General features: G+C 41.5%; 1 pseudogene; it reads left to right on the top strand.

Moving 5' to 3' along the window:
- Positions 1–1,808: 1,808 nt before the first annotated feature.
- Positions 1,809–8,628, top strand: LOC119924258 (annotated as a pseudogene).
- The last annotated feature ends 3,198 nt before the right edge of the window (positions 8,629–11,826 follow it).

An 11,826-nucleotide genomic window follows, 5' to 3' on the forward strand; every position in this document is an offset into this window, starting at 1 on the left:
TGGACAAATTCATTACATTCTTGAATAAGAATGCACATTAATCTCTGTGTGCAAAAGGGGTATGGATGGTTGTCCTTGCAAATGAACCAAGTAGGTAGTTAAGAGGGTATAATCTAGGGAGAAGAAAATAATCAGCAGAGAGTTCAGTTTTAGTTAAAAATTTGGGCAAAGTTATAGAACTGATAACAGTGCCTATGAAGCTGTACTCAAGCTTGTTTTCAACTAGATGAAGAAAAGTTCCTGCATTTGTTCCACCTCCACCCTTGTTAAGGAAGATCTTAAAACAGCTGGGTTTTCTAGGCAAAGCTTTTCCCAAAGATAGTTCTACACCAAGAAGTTGATGGGTCAAGGGGGAAAACTTTGCAGTTGTGTTTCTTTCCTTTCCCCGCCCCCCTGTGAGCTCAGATAGGTCGGTGAGGTTGCATAGCTCAGATAGCCCCAAGGAAATAAATCTGACTCTAGGGAAACCGGAAATGACTTCAGATTCAGAAACTCCAGTTTCTCTGAAACTGCCTCCATCCATTGTGAAGATTGGACTTCCACACTGAGATCTGAGTTCTGTCCTGATGCAGCTCTGAAAAGCCTTTTGGTTTACATGACTGGAAACAAAGATCCAAACACACAGGAATGGATCATTGTGTGAAGATTAACAATGGGTATTTTTTTTCTTTTTTTATAACATGGGCATTCTCTCTTGATCTCTCAGTTCTCATCCTTTGGTTCATGGACTTTCCTGTGCACGTAGGTCCCTAGTCATTTTAGTATAAAGTGGAAGCCAGATTTCTATGACTTCGGTTCAAATTAGCTGACTGTCTTTGGAAGGGCAAGCATGGATTGTAAATTCTGGTATTCCTTTAAATCACAAGCTTATTTCTGAACTATCATGAGACAGATCAGACTCATTTTTTAACCAACTGTTTTTCTTTAGGAAGAGCTCAAAGATGGTTTCAAAAATGTCTCAATAAACACTTTCATGTGATTTCTTGGTTCTAATCAGGTGGTCCTTAAAGGAATCCCGTGACTGATAGGCTTTATTAGAGACAGGAAATCAGATTGTTGGAATTCTGAAACCTTCTCATGTGACAGATAGGAGCTCTAGAAGAATATATTTATTGTTGGTCACCATGGCCCAATGTGAAGATCACGGGGATGCTAGTAGGAGAACAGGATTTTAGTCCCAGATCTGACCCTGAACTGCTGGACTGCTTGGTGACCTTGAGCCACTCAATCACTCAATCTCTTAATAACGGTATTGATAATAGGCAGTGAATGTGTCTCAGTTTAAATAGAAGGGAGGAATATCCATTTTACAGATAAGGAAACTGAGGCAAGGAGATGTTAAATAATTAGGACAAGGTCACACAACAGAGAGGTGGCAGAGCTGGAATTAGAATCCAAATCTCGTGACTCCCAGGACCTTGTTCTTTCCAGGCTACTTCTATTGTACTACAGTTTTCGTAGCTGTAAAATAGGGATAGGATTCCAACTCTCCCTACTTAGATTGTGAGCCATAAATGGGAGAAGAACTGTTTCCTATCTGATTAACCTGAATTCTGGTACTTAGCATATTGTCTGGCACATGGTAAGTGCTTATTAAATACAATTACTTTTATAATCTCACTAGTAATGAAAGGGATGTATATTGAGCAAAGATATAAAATTTCTCTTGCAGTGTTCTCATGTACATTAACACACTATTGTCAGTCATATTCAATTATATGTATAATGAAATGGCCACTGCAATTTTCTAAATGTTATATAGTGTTTCCTTTTTTAATTATTTCAGATAAATATTACTCATTCCCAGGATGGAAAATAGGAACAATGTCACATAATTTGTTCTTTTAGAACTGTCCAGTGACAGAAATTTGCAGATATTCTGCTTTGGGCTGTTCCTCTCCTGTTACTTTGCAATACTCTTTTGGAATTTCCTCATCCTCATCACTGTCAAATGCAGTTTCCTCATCAAGCAGCCCAAGTACTTCTTCCTCCGCCACTTGTCCCTCATGGGCCTCTGCTACACTTCCACGGTGACTCCCAAACTGGTCAGAGATTTGCTGTCTGAGAAGAAAACCATCTCTTTCGACCACTGCATGATGCAACTCTTCACCATGCACTTATTTGGTGGGGTTGAGATCTTCATTCTCGTGGGGATGGCCTATGATCACTGTGTTGCCATCTGCAAACCATTACACTATATGGTCATCATGAACAAGTAGCGGTGTGCCACAGTGGTTGTAGTGTCCTCGGGAGGAGGATTTCTCCATTCCATGGTCCAGTGGCTCCTTGTCATTTTTTGCCCTTCTGTGGCCCTAATAAGATCGATCACTATTTCTGCGATGTTTACCCTCTCCCGGAACTGACTTGTTCAAATACTGACTTAACTGGATTTTTAGTCCTTGCCAATTCAGGGACAATTGTGTTGGTTTCTTTTGCAGTCTTGGTCTTCTCTTACATCACCATTTTATCCAGTCTGAGGACCCATTCTATGGAAGGACGTCGCAAAGCCCTCTCCACCTGCGCTTTCCATATCACCGTGGTGGCATTGTTTTTCTTGCCCTGCATCTTCATTTACCTCCGGCCAGCCCATACCTTCCCCGAGGATAAAGTGTTTGCTCTGTTTTACACCATCATCGCCCCCGTGTTCAACCCCCTCATCTACACTGTGAGGAACAGAGAGATAAAAACGGCCATGAGAAAAGTGTGGTGTTGGAAGCTTTGTTTGGAGAGAAAATCAGGCAGGTGAAATAGAAGTCCTGTACCTGGGACCAAATACTAGTATTGTGCCTGGCACAGAGTAGAAACTTAAATAACATTTAAAAAAGTCATCTTCACTTTGCTCAGTCTATTGGTGTATAACTTTTTCTAAGGGAATAATTCACCAGGCTAAGGTAATTTAAAGGTGTTGGGGAGGCCTGGAATTGCTTTGTGGAAGGGATTTATTTGATATCATTTTTTTTTCATTTATGGAAAGGGGCAGTGTTCCAGGTGTATCTTCATCTGCACTTGCAACTGTGATGTAAGGATTTAGGACTTGAAAGAGAAAGAAACTCAGACTGGGGAGATGGCTGCTGATAATGGGAAAAAATGGAAAGCCTACTAGAACGGGTAATAAATACTGGGAAATGTAACTGTCAATAGTCTAGAGACAATAATGTGCATATCCATGGAGTTTAAAGAATAAGATGTAGAAGTCAGAGGGGCAAAAAGGAACCACCCCCATGAGAATGTTCAGATATCTTTGTTACTGTTTTCTTTTATAACGTGAAGTTTATTTGTCCCTCATTGGCAGGTAAAATAGCAATTTACTGTAGGAAGCATGATGAGGGGTGTTAAGGTCGGTGTCCTTTTTTTTAAAATAACATTTGTCTACTATGTGCCAGACACTGTACTTTAGTGCTGGGGTAGATACCATGTAATCAGGTTGTACACAGTACATGTCCCACATGGGACTCACAGGCTTCATTCCCATTTTACAGATGAAGTAAATAAGGCACAGAGAATCTGAATGACTTGCCCAACATCACATTGCCAGCAAGTGGCGGAGGCAGGAATAGAACCCAGGTCCTTCTGACTACCAGGCCCATGTTCTACCCACTACGTCACTCTGCAAAAGTTAGGACTATGACTTGAATGTGTCTGTTCATTGATATATTGTATTCTCTGAAGCACTTAAATCAGTATTCTGTACACACTAAGTGATTAATAAATATGACTGAATGAATTGAAGGATGGAATTTAGGCTTGATTTCAAGTTGGATGTAGATCCCAGGAGAGAATTGGGATGCAGTGGCAAACTGGCTTCCCCTAAGATGTATGGGGCGGCACCCTGAAGAGATGGAGATGAGCACGGTGGAGCAGGGCAGAGCTGGCCCGAGAGAGCTGAAAAGACCCAAGCAGGACCGGGCAGGACCTGGAGAAGTCAAGGGGAGCCGGGCTGGACTGGTAGTTCTGACGATTTAGACACCTGTCTACATGTTTTGTTTTGTTGTCTGTCTCCCCCTTCTAGACTGTGAGCCCGTTGTTGGGTAGGGACTGTCTCTATACATTGCCGACTTGTACTTCCCAAGCGTTGAGTACAGTGTGCTGCATACAGTAAGCACTCAATAAATACAATTGAATGAATGAATGAAAAGGAGAGCCGGACGCTGCCGTGCAGGCTCTGAGCGGGACTTAGCTTGGAGGTGTCTCTGCTTACTGTCATTCAACCTATCAATTTTTCTTGGGAAGTAGCAGCAAGGTACAGTGGCTGGAGCGTGGGACTGGGAGTCAGAAGGTCCTGGGTTCTAATCCAAGCTCCACCATGGGTGACCTTGCTGGGTGACCTTGGGCAAGTCACTTCACTTCTCTGGGCCTCAGTTACCTCATCTGGAAAATCGGGATTAAGACTGTGAGCCCCGTGTGGGACAGGAACTGTGTCCAAATCCTTTTGCTTATATCCACTTCAGTGCTTAGTAGTAATAATAATAATAATAATAACAGTAATTATTAAGCACTTACTATGTGCCAAGCACTGTTCTAAGCACTGGCAGGGGGAGAGAATACAAGGTAATCAGGTTGTTCCACGAGGGGCTTACAGTATTAATTCCCATTTTACAGATGAGGGAACTGAGGCACAGAGTAGTGAAGTGACTTGCCCAAAGTCACACAGCTGACAAATGGCAGAGTTGGGATTAGAACCCACCACCTGTGACTCCCAAGCCCGGGATCTTTCCACTGAGCCTTGCTGCTTCTCTAGTACAGAGCCCGGCACATAATAAGTGCTTAACAAAGAGCATTATTATTATTATTATTATTACTTATTGAATGCTTACAGTGTGCAAGGCACTGTATTAAGCACTTGGAGGTGTACAGTATAAACAAGTAGGTAGACACGATCCCTGCCCACAGAGCAAACAAACTAGATGGATAGAAAGAAGATAAAAAACAAACAAAAAACCAAAAACAACAAAACATTATTTAGAGGAACAGGTAACGTGTAAGGGCACTAACATAAATCCTGATCTCCTACTAGACCCTGGCCTTCAAACCTTACTCCACTTACACCAATGCACTTGGGTTTATACCCGTTAAGGACTATAATGGCCCAGCACTGCAGGATTTATGTTACTTATTACTTTACCAGTTCCTCTCTGTGGTGCTTTCTAGTTTTTGTTTTATGAGTTCTTTCAGTGTTTTCATAATTGTGTAATACATTAGCCAACTGGTGCAACGAACTAGTTCGAAGTTAAGAATGAATACACCTTTATTCCTTAGGCTGATGGTTAGGGTTAAACATTTGCTTTCTGTAACTGGCTCATAAAACAATCTATAGTATTTATTGAGTGCTGACTGCATGCAGAACAGAATTCTAAACCACTGAGGGAGTACAGTAGAGGTAAAAGATGTGATACCTGTGCTTAAAGATCTTACAATCTATTGGGGGTGACAGGCAAAGAGTAATTTCCAATTGGATGAAAAAGAACATGGAAAGATGGACAAATGAATCATTAAGTAGTTAGTAGCATGCATTAATCTCTGTGTGCCTAATTGCTAAGGATGGCCACAAAGGAACCGAGTGGGTAGTTAAGAGGGTATAATTTGGAAAGAAGAAAATGATCAGTAAAGAGTTCAGTTATGGCTGAAAATATGGGCAAAGTTGAAGAATCTATAGCAGTGCTCATGAAGCTTGTTTTCACATGATGAGGAAAAGATCCTAGGTTTGTTCCACCACCACCTCTGATAATAATAATAGTAATTATGATATTTGTTAAGCACTTACTATGTTCCAAGCACTGTACAAAGCACTGGGGTGGATATAAGTAAATTGAGTAGGACATAGCCCTGGTCCCACGTGGGGCTCACAGCCTCAAATGAAGAACTTCAGGGACTTTTGTATCTGGTAGGGTCCCTGGACTTTAACAGCTAGCTTCATCTTCTAGGCGAAACTTTTTCCAAAGATAGCTCTGCACCAAACATTTGTTGGGTCGAGGTGGGAAACTTTGTAGTTGTCTTTTTTTTTCCTCTGAGCTCAGACATAGTTGGGGGCGTGGCTCAGACAGCCCCAAGGAATTAAATTTGACTCCGGGGAAACCAGAGATGACTCGAGATTCAGAAACTCCAGTTTCTTGGAATCTGCCCCCATCCATTGTGAAGGTTGGACTTCCACTGAGACTTGAGTTCTGTCCTGATGCAGCTGTGAAAAGTCTTTTGGTACACATGACTGGAAATAAAGATCCAAGCACACAGAAATGCATCACTTTGGGAAGACTAACAAAGGAGTAAGTTTTTTTTTCTTTTTTATAACATGAGTATTCTCTCGATCTCTCAGTTATCATGCTTTAGTTCATGGACTTTTCCTGTGCAGGTCCCTAGTCATTTTAGTATAAAAAGAAAGCCATATTGCAAAGACCTAGGTTCAAATTGGCTGACTCTCGTTGGAAAATTGAGCAAGGATTGTAAATTTTGGTCTTCATTTAAATCACAATCTTAATTCTAAAATAACGTGAGGCAGACCAGACTCATTTTTAACCCTCCATGTCTCTTTTGGCAGATCTCAAAGTCTGTTTAAAAAATATCTGAATAAACACTTTCATGTGATTTCTTGGTCCTAATCAGGTGGTTCTAAAAAGAATCCCATGAATGATGGGCTTCATTAGAGACAGGAAATCTGATTGTTGGAATTCTGAAAATTCCACATGTGACAGATATTATCTCTGGCGGCATATATTTATTGTTGGCCATGATGGATCAGTGGAAGATCGTAGTACTGCAAGTGGAAGACTTGAATTTTAGTCTTAGCTCTGCTCCTGAACTGCTGGACTGCCGGGTGACCTTGGGCAAGCCACTCAATCTCTTACTAACAATATTGATAATAAGGCAGCGAATGTTTCTACCAATTCAGTGATATTGTACTCTCCCAAGCGCTTAGTACAGTGATCTGCATACAGTAAGTCCTCAATAAATATGACTGAATGAATGAATATGATTGGTTGATTTATAATGTTTTGGGTATTAGGCACTTACTTTGTGTTATGCACAGTAATAGATGAAGGATAATTATTATTTTTATTATTTTTATCATGGTATTTGTTAAAGCCATACTATTGCCAAACACTGCACTAAGCGCTGAAGTAGATACAAGGTAATCAGTCCAGGCGCAGTCCCTAAACCATCTGGGTCTCTCAGTTTAGGTAGGAGGGACGTAGGATTTAATCCCCATTTTACAGATGAAGAAACAAGGCACAGAGATGTTAAATGATTTGGTCAAGGTCACACAGCAGGCAGGTGGCAAAGCTGGAATTAGAACCCAAATCTCATGACTTCCAGGCCCATGCTCTTTCCATGAGGCCAAGCTTCTTGTGTGCCTCAGTTTTCTCAGCTGTAAAATGGGGATAATATTTTCCCTCTCTCTACTTCTTAGATTGTGAGCCCGATATGGGAGGACTGTTTCCTATCTGGTTAGCCTGTATTGTGGTTCTTAACACAGAGCCTGGCACATGGCCTGGCATAACGCAGAAACTCCTCACCCTGGGCTTCAAGGCTCTCCATCACCTCACCCCCTCCTACCTCACCTCCCTTCTCTCCTTCTACAGCCCAGCCCGCCCCCCCGAGCTCCTCTGCCGCTAATCTCCTCACCATACCTCGTTCTCGCCTGTCCTGCCATCGACCCCCGGCCCACGTCATCCCCCGGGCCTGGAATGCCCTCCCTCTGCCCATCCGCCAAGCTAGCTCTCTTCCTCCCTTCAAGGCCCTGCTGAGAGCTCACCTCCTCCAGGAGGCCTTCCCAGACTGAGCCCCTTCCTTCCTCTCCCCCTCGTCTCCCTCTCCATCCCCCTCATCTTACCTCCTTCCCTTCCCCACAGCACATGTATATGTGTATATATATATATATATTTGTACATGTTTATTACTCTATTTATTTATTTATTTACTTATTTTACTTGTACATATCTATCCTATTTATTTTATTTTGTTAGTATGTTTGGTTTTGTTCTCTGTCTCCCCCTTTTAGACTGTGAGCCCACTGTTGGGTAGGGACTGTCTCTATATGTTGCCAATTTGTACTTCCCAAGCGCTTAGTACAGTGCTCTGCACATAGTAAGTGCTCAATTAATACGATTGATTGATTGATTGATTGATTGGTGAGTGCTTAATAAAAAAATATTTTTTATCATATCACTAGAAATGAAAGGGATGTATATTCTGCAAAGATATTAAATTTCTCTTGCAGTGTTCTCATACACATTGAAACAATATTGCAAGTTGTATGCAATTATATGTGCAATAAGATGCAATTTTCTAAATGTTATCTACAGTGTTTCATTTTGTAATCATTTCAGATAAATATTCCTTATTCCCTGGATGGAAAATAGGAACAATGTCACAGAATTTGTGCTCTTAAGACTGTCCATTGACAAAAATTTGCAGATATTCTGCTTTGGGCTGTTCCTCTTCTGTTATGTTGCAATCCTGTTAGGAAATCTCCTCATCCTCATCACCGTCAGAGGCAGTTACTTTACCAAGCAGCCCTTGTATTTCTTTCTCTGCCATTTATCCCTCATGGATGTCTGCTACACTTCCATTGTTATTCCCAAACTGGTCCGAGATTTGTTGTCTGAGAAGAAAACCATCTCTTTCAGTGACTGAATGATGTAACTCTTCACCATGCACTTATTTTTTGGAGTTGAGGTCTTCATCCTTGTGGGTATGGCCTATATTGCCATCTGCAAACCCTTGCAGTATATGATCATCATGAACAAGCAGCGGTGTGCTACAGTGGTTGCAGTGTGCTGAGGAGGAGCATTTCTCCTTTCCATTGTTCATTGGCTCCTTGTCATTTTGTTGCCCTTCTGTGGCCCCAATAAGATCAATCACTATTTCTGTGATCTTTACCCTCTCCTGGAACTGGCCTGTACAGATACTGTCGTGATGAGATTTTTAGTCCTTGCCAATTCAGGGACAATTGCACTGATCTCATTTATAGTCTTGGTCTTCTCTTGCATCATCATTTTAGCCAGTCTGAGGACCTGCTCTTCGGAAGGACATTGCAAAGCCCACTCCACCTGCACTTCCCATATCACCATGGTGGCACTGCCTTTCTTGCCCTGCATCTTCATTTACCTCCGGCCAATCCAAACCTTCCCTGAAGATAAGGTGTTTGCTCTGTTGTACACCATCATTGCCCCCATGTTCAACCCCCTCATCTACATGCTGAGGAACAGAGCTATGAAAATGGCCATGAGGACGGTGTGGTGCTGTAAAGTGCATTTAGAGAGGAAATCATGCAGGTGAAATGTATTCCTATGTCTCCCTCCACTCCTAGCTATCCTTGGTGTCATTCGCCTACTCATTTGTGTACATTCAAAATTCACTACAAACAATTGCACTGAAAATACAGGTTTCTTTGTCCATAAGCTTGGACGGAACATGACACCTACCTGTGTTTCAGATTATAATCCCTTCTTTTTATGGCATATGTTAAGTGCTTATTATGGATTAAACACTGTTCTAAGCGCTGGGATAGGTGCAAGTTAATGAGGTTGGCCAACCTCAATCCCTGTCCTGCATGGGGCTCATAGTCTAAGTAGGAAGAAGAATAGGAAAACTGAGGCACAGAGAAGTTAAGTGATTTGCCCAAGGTCAAACAAACAGCAGGCAATTGGCAAAATTGGGATTAGAGCCCAGGGCCTCTGACTCCCTGGAAAATGCTCTTTCCATTAGGCCATGATGCTTCTTCCTCCAACTCAGTGACTGTATTTTACCCAGTTGTATATTTCCTTATTTAATTTGAAATGACATTGTCACTAAAATAAAAGTTTCTGCTTAATGAGATGAAAAATGAATTATGATGCTAAAATTAATTGTAAACTAGGGAACATAAATTATGTTTTGGTATGTGTTGTGCTGTGTCAGCAAATGTTAGTTTTAAGTGAATTCTTCTGTGGCATATGCGTAAGTCACTCCCTGGTGGTCGGTGAGGCACAGAAGGAGCTTCACTGACTCTTTTAAAACCTTAGGAGACTATTTAGGGTTTTGCATCTCGAAATATTCTGGTGTCAACTTATACTGTTAGATTAACTCCATAGGCTAATGAAACAGGGTGGGAGGAGCGGGCTGGAGTTGGTTCATGCAAAATATTTCACCAGCATTTTCACAAGCATTTTAAGAAATGGGGGAAGAATTTTCGGTGGTAACCTCTTCATTTGACATAGTTTTGGGAGAATATGGAACTCTGAAAGAGGAGGAAGAGCAATTTGTTACATATGAACTAGCCTTCAAAGTATAAAGTGAGTGGAATCAGGATCTGATTTAGCTAGTATTGTTAGTTCGACTAGGGTTTACATTATTTTTGGGATTAGATTTCAGGTTAGTGGTAATGTTAGGGTTGGGTCTGGGGCAAGGCTAACATCCATATTCTCCTGCTATTCATTCATTCATTTGTATGTATGGAGCACTTACGGTATGCAGGGCACTGTATTAAGCGTTTGGGAGAGTACCATACAGCAATAAACAGACAAATTCCCTGCCCACAACAAGCTTTTGGTCTAGATGAGGGAGACAGACATTAATAGAAATACATAAATTACAGATATTTACATAAGTGCTGTGAGGCTGGGACAGGGGAAGGACAAAGGAAGCAAGTCAGGGTGATGTAAACAAAGTGGGAGAATAGGGAAGCTATTATCCGGAATCCCCTGTGGGACAGCTACTGTGTCCCACCTGATTATCTTATTTCTGCCACAGCTCTTCATACAGAACTTGGCACGTAGTAAGCAATTAACTAGTACCATAATGATTATACCAGATTTTGGCCTGATTTTCTGCTTTTGAGGTTTGGTAATTCTAATTTTTGAAATTTCAAGTTAGGGACCTGATTTTTAACCTTCAGGGTGTAAATTGGGTCAATTTGATCTGAACAGCATTTCAGAGAAAATAAGGTTTCAGGGAAAAGAGAGCAAAACCCAGCCACAAGCTGTGTAGGAATGTACAAGAGACCCAGAGGCACCCTGAGGTTGACTGCCAAGAGCTTGAGCTTGCTGGGTGTCTGTCAGAGACTGTCAGGAGACAGTCAGAGGTGGGGGCTGGGAGGTTTGCAGTCAAGTGAAGTTATCAGAATTAGATAGCAGAGTGAGAAGTAAAGCCTTCTGGGTAATTGTGAATACCTAAATGGTAGAAGGTAACACAGTAAAAGACCTGTCAGAGAGGACAAATTAGGAGACTAAGGCCAGAAGGAAAAGAGAGAAGAAAATGATCATTAAGTGGATGGAGGAAGGTAAAGAGTGGGTAGAGAAAGCAAAGAAGGGCAGGTGAGGAATTCTATTTTTTACTATTACTATTTATTCTGGTTGTACATGAAATGTTGTGTCACAATGAAGGGAATTTCATATTTGCAAAGTAGGGATTAACAAAATCATGTTGAAAAAATTGATTTTAAAATAATTTTTAAGAACTTTGTATATGCTCTCAAAAATGTCATCAATATAATCACTTGGGTGGGTCTCTGAACTTTATTTTCCTATGCTTCTGTCTTGTTCTGATAGAATGATAATAGCTTAGGGAGGAACAATATTTCTCTGACACCTGTAGGGTTGTAGCTAATCTATTAGCATACCAGGGGAGATTTGAACCATGCCTACTCACTGCACCTTGATCACATCTATCTCTCTGCCTATACCTTGAACACATCTTCCCTCTGGTCTGGAACTCCCTCCCTTTCACACATGTCAGACTACCACTCTCCCAACCTCCAAAGCCCTCCGAAAATCATATCGCCTCCCAAAGGCTTTCCCAAACTAAACCCTCATTTTCCCTACTCCCTCTCCCTTCTGCATCACCTTTGCACTT

Source organism: Tachyglossus aculeatus, unplaced genomic scaffold (assembly GCF_015852505.1).
Source record: "Tachyglossus aculeatus isolate mTacAcu1 unplaced genomic scaffold, mTacAcu1.pri scaffold_89_arrow_ctg1, whole genome shotgun sequence".
NCBI lineage: Eukaryota > Metazoa > Chordata > Mammalia > Monotremata > Tachyglossidae > Tachyglossus > Tachyglossus aculeatus.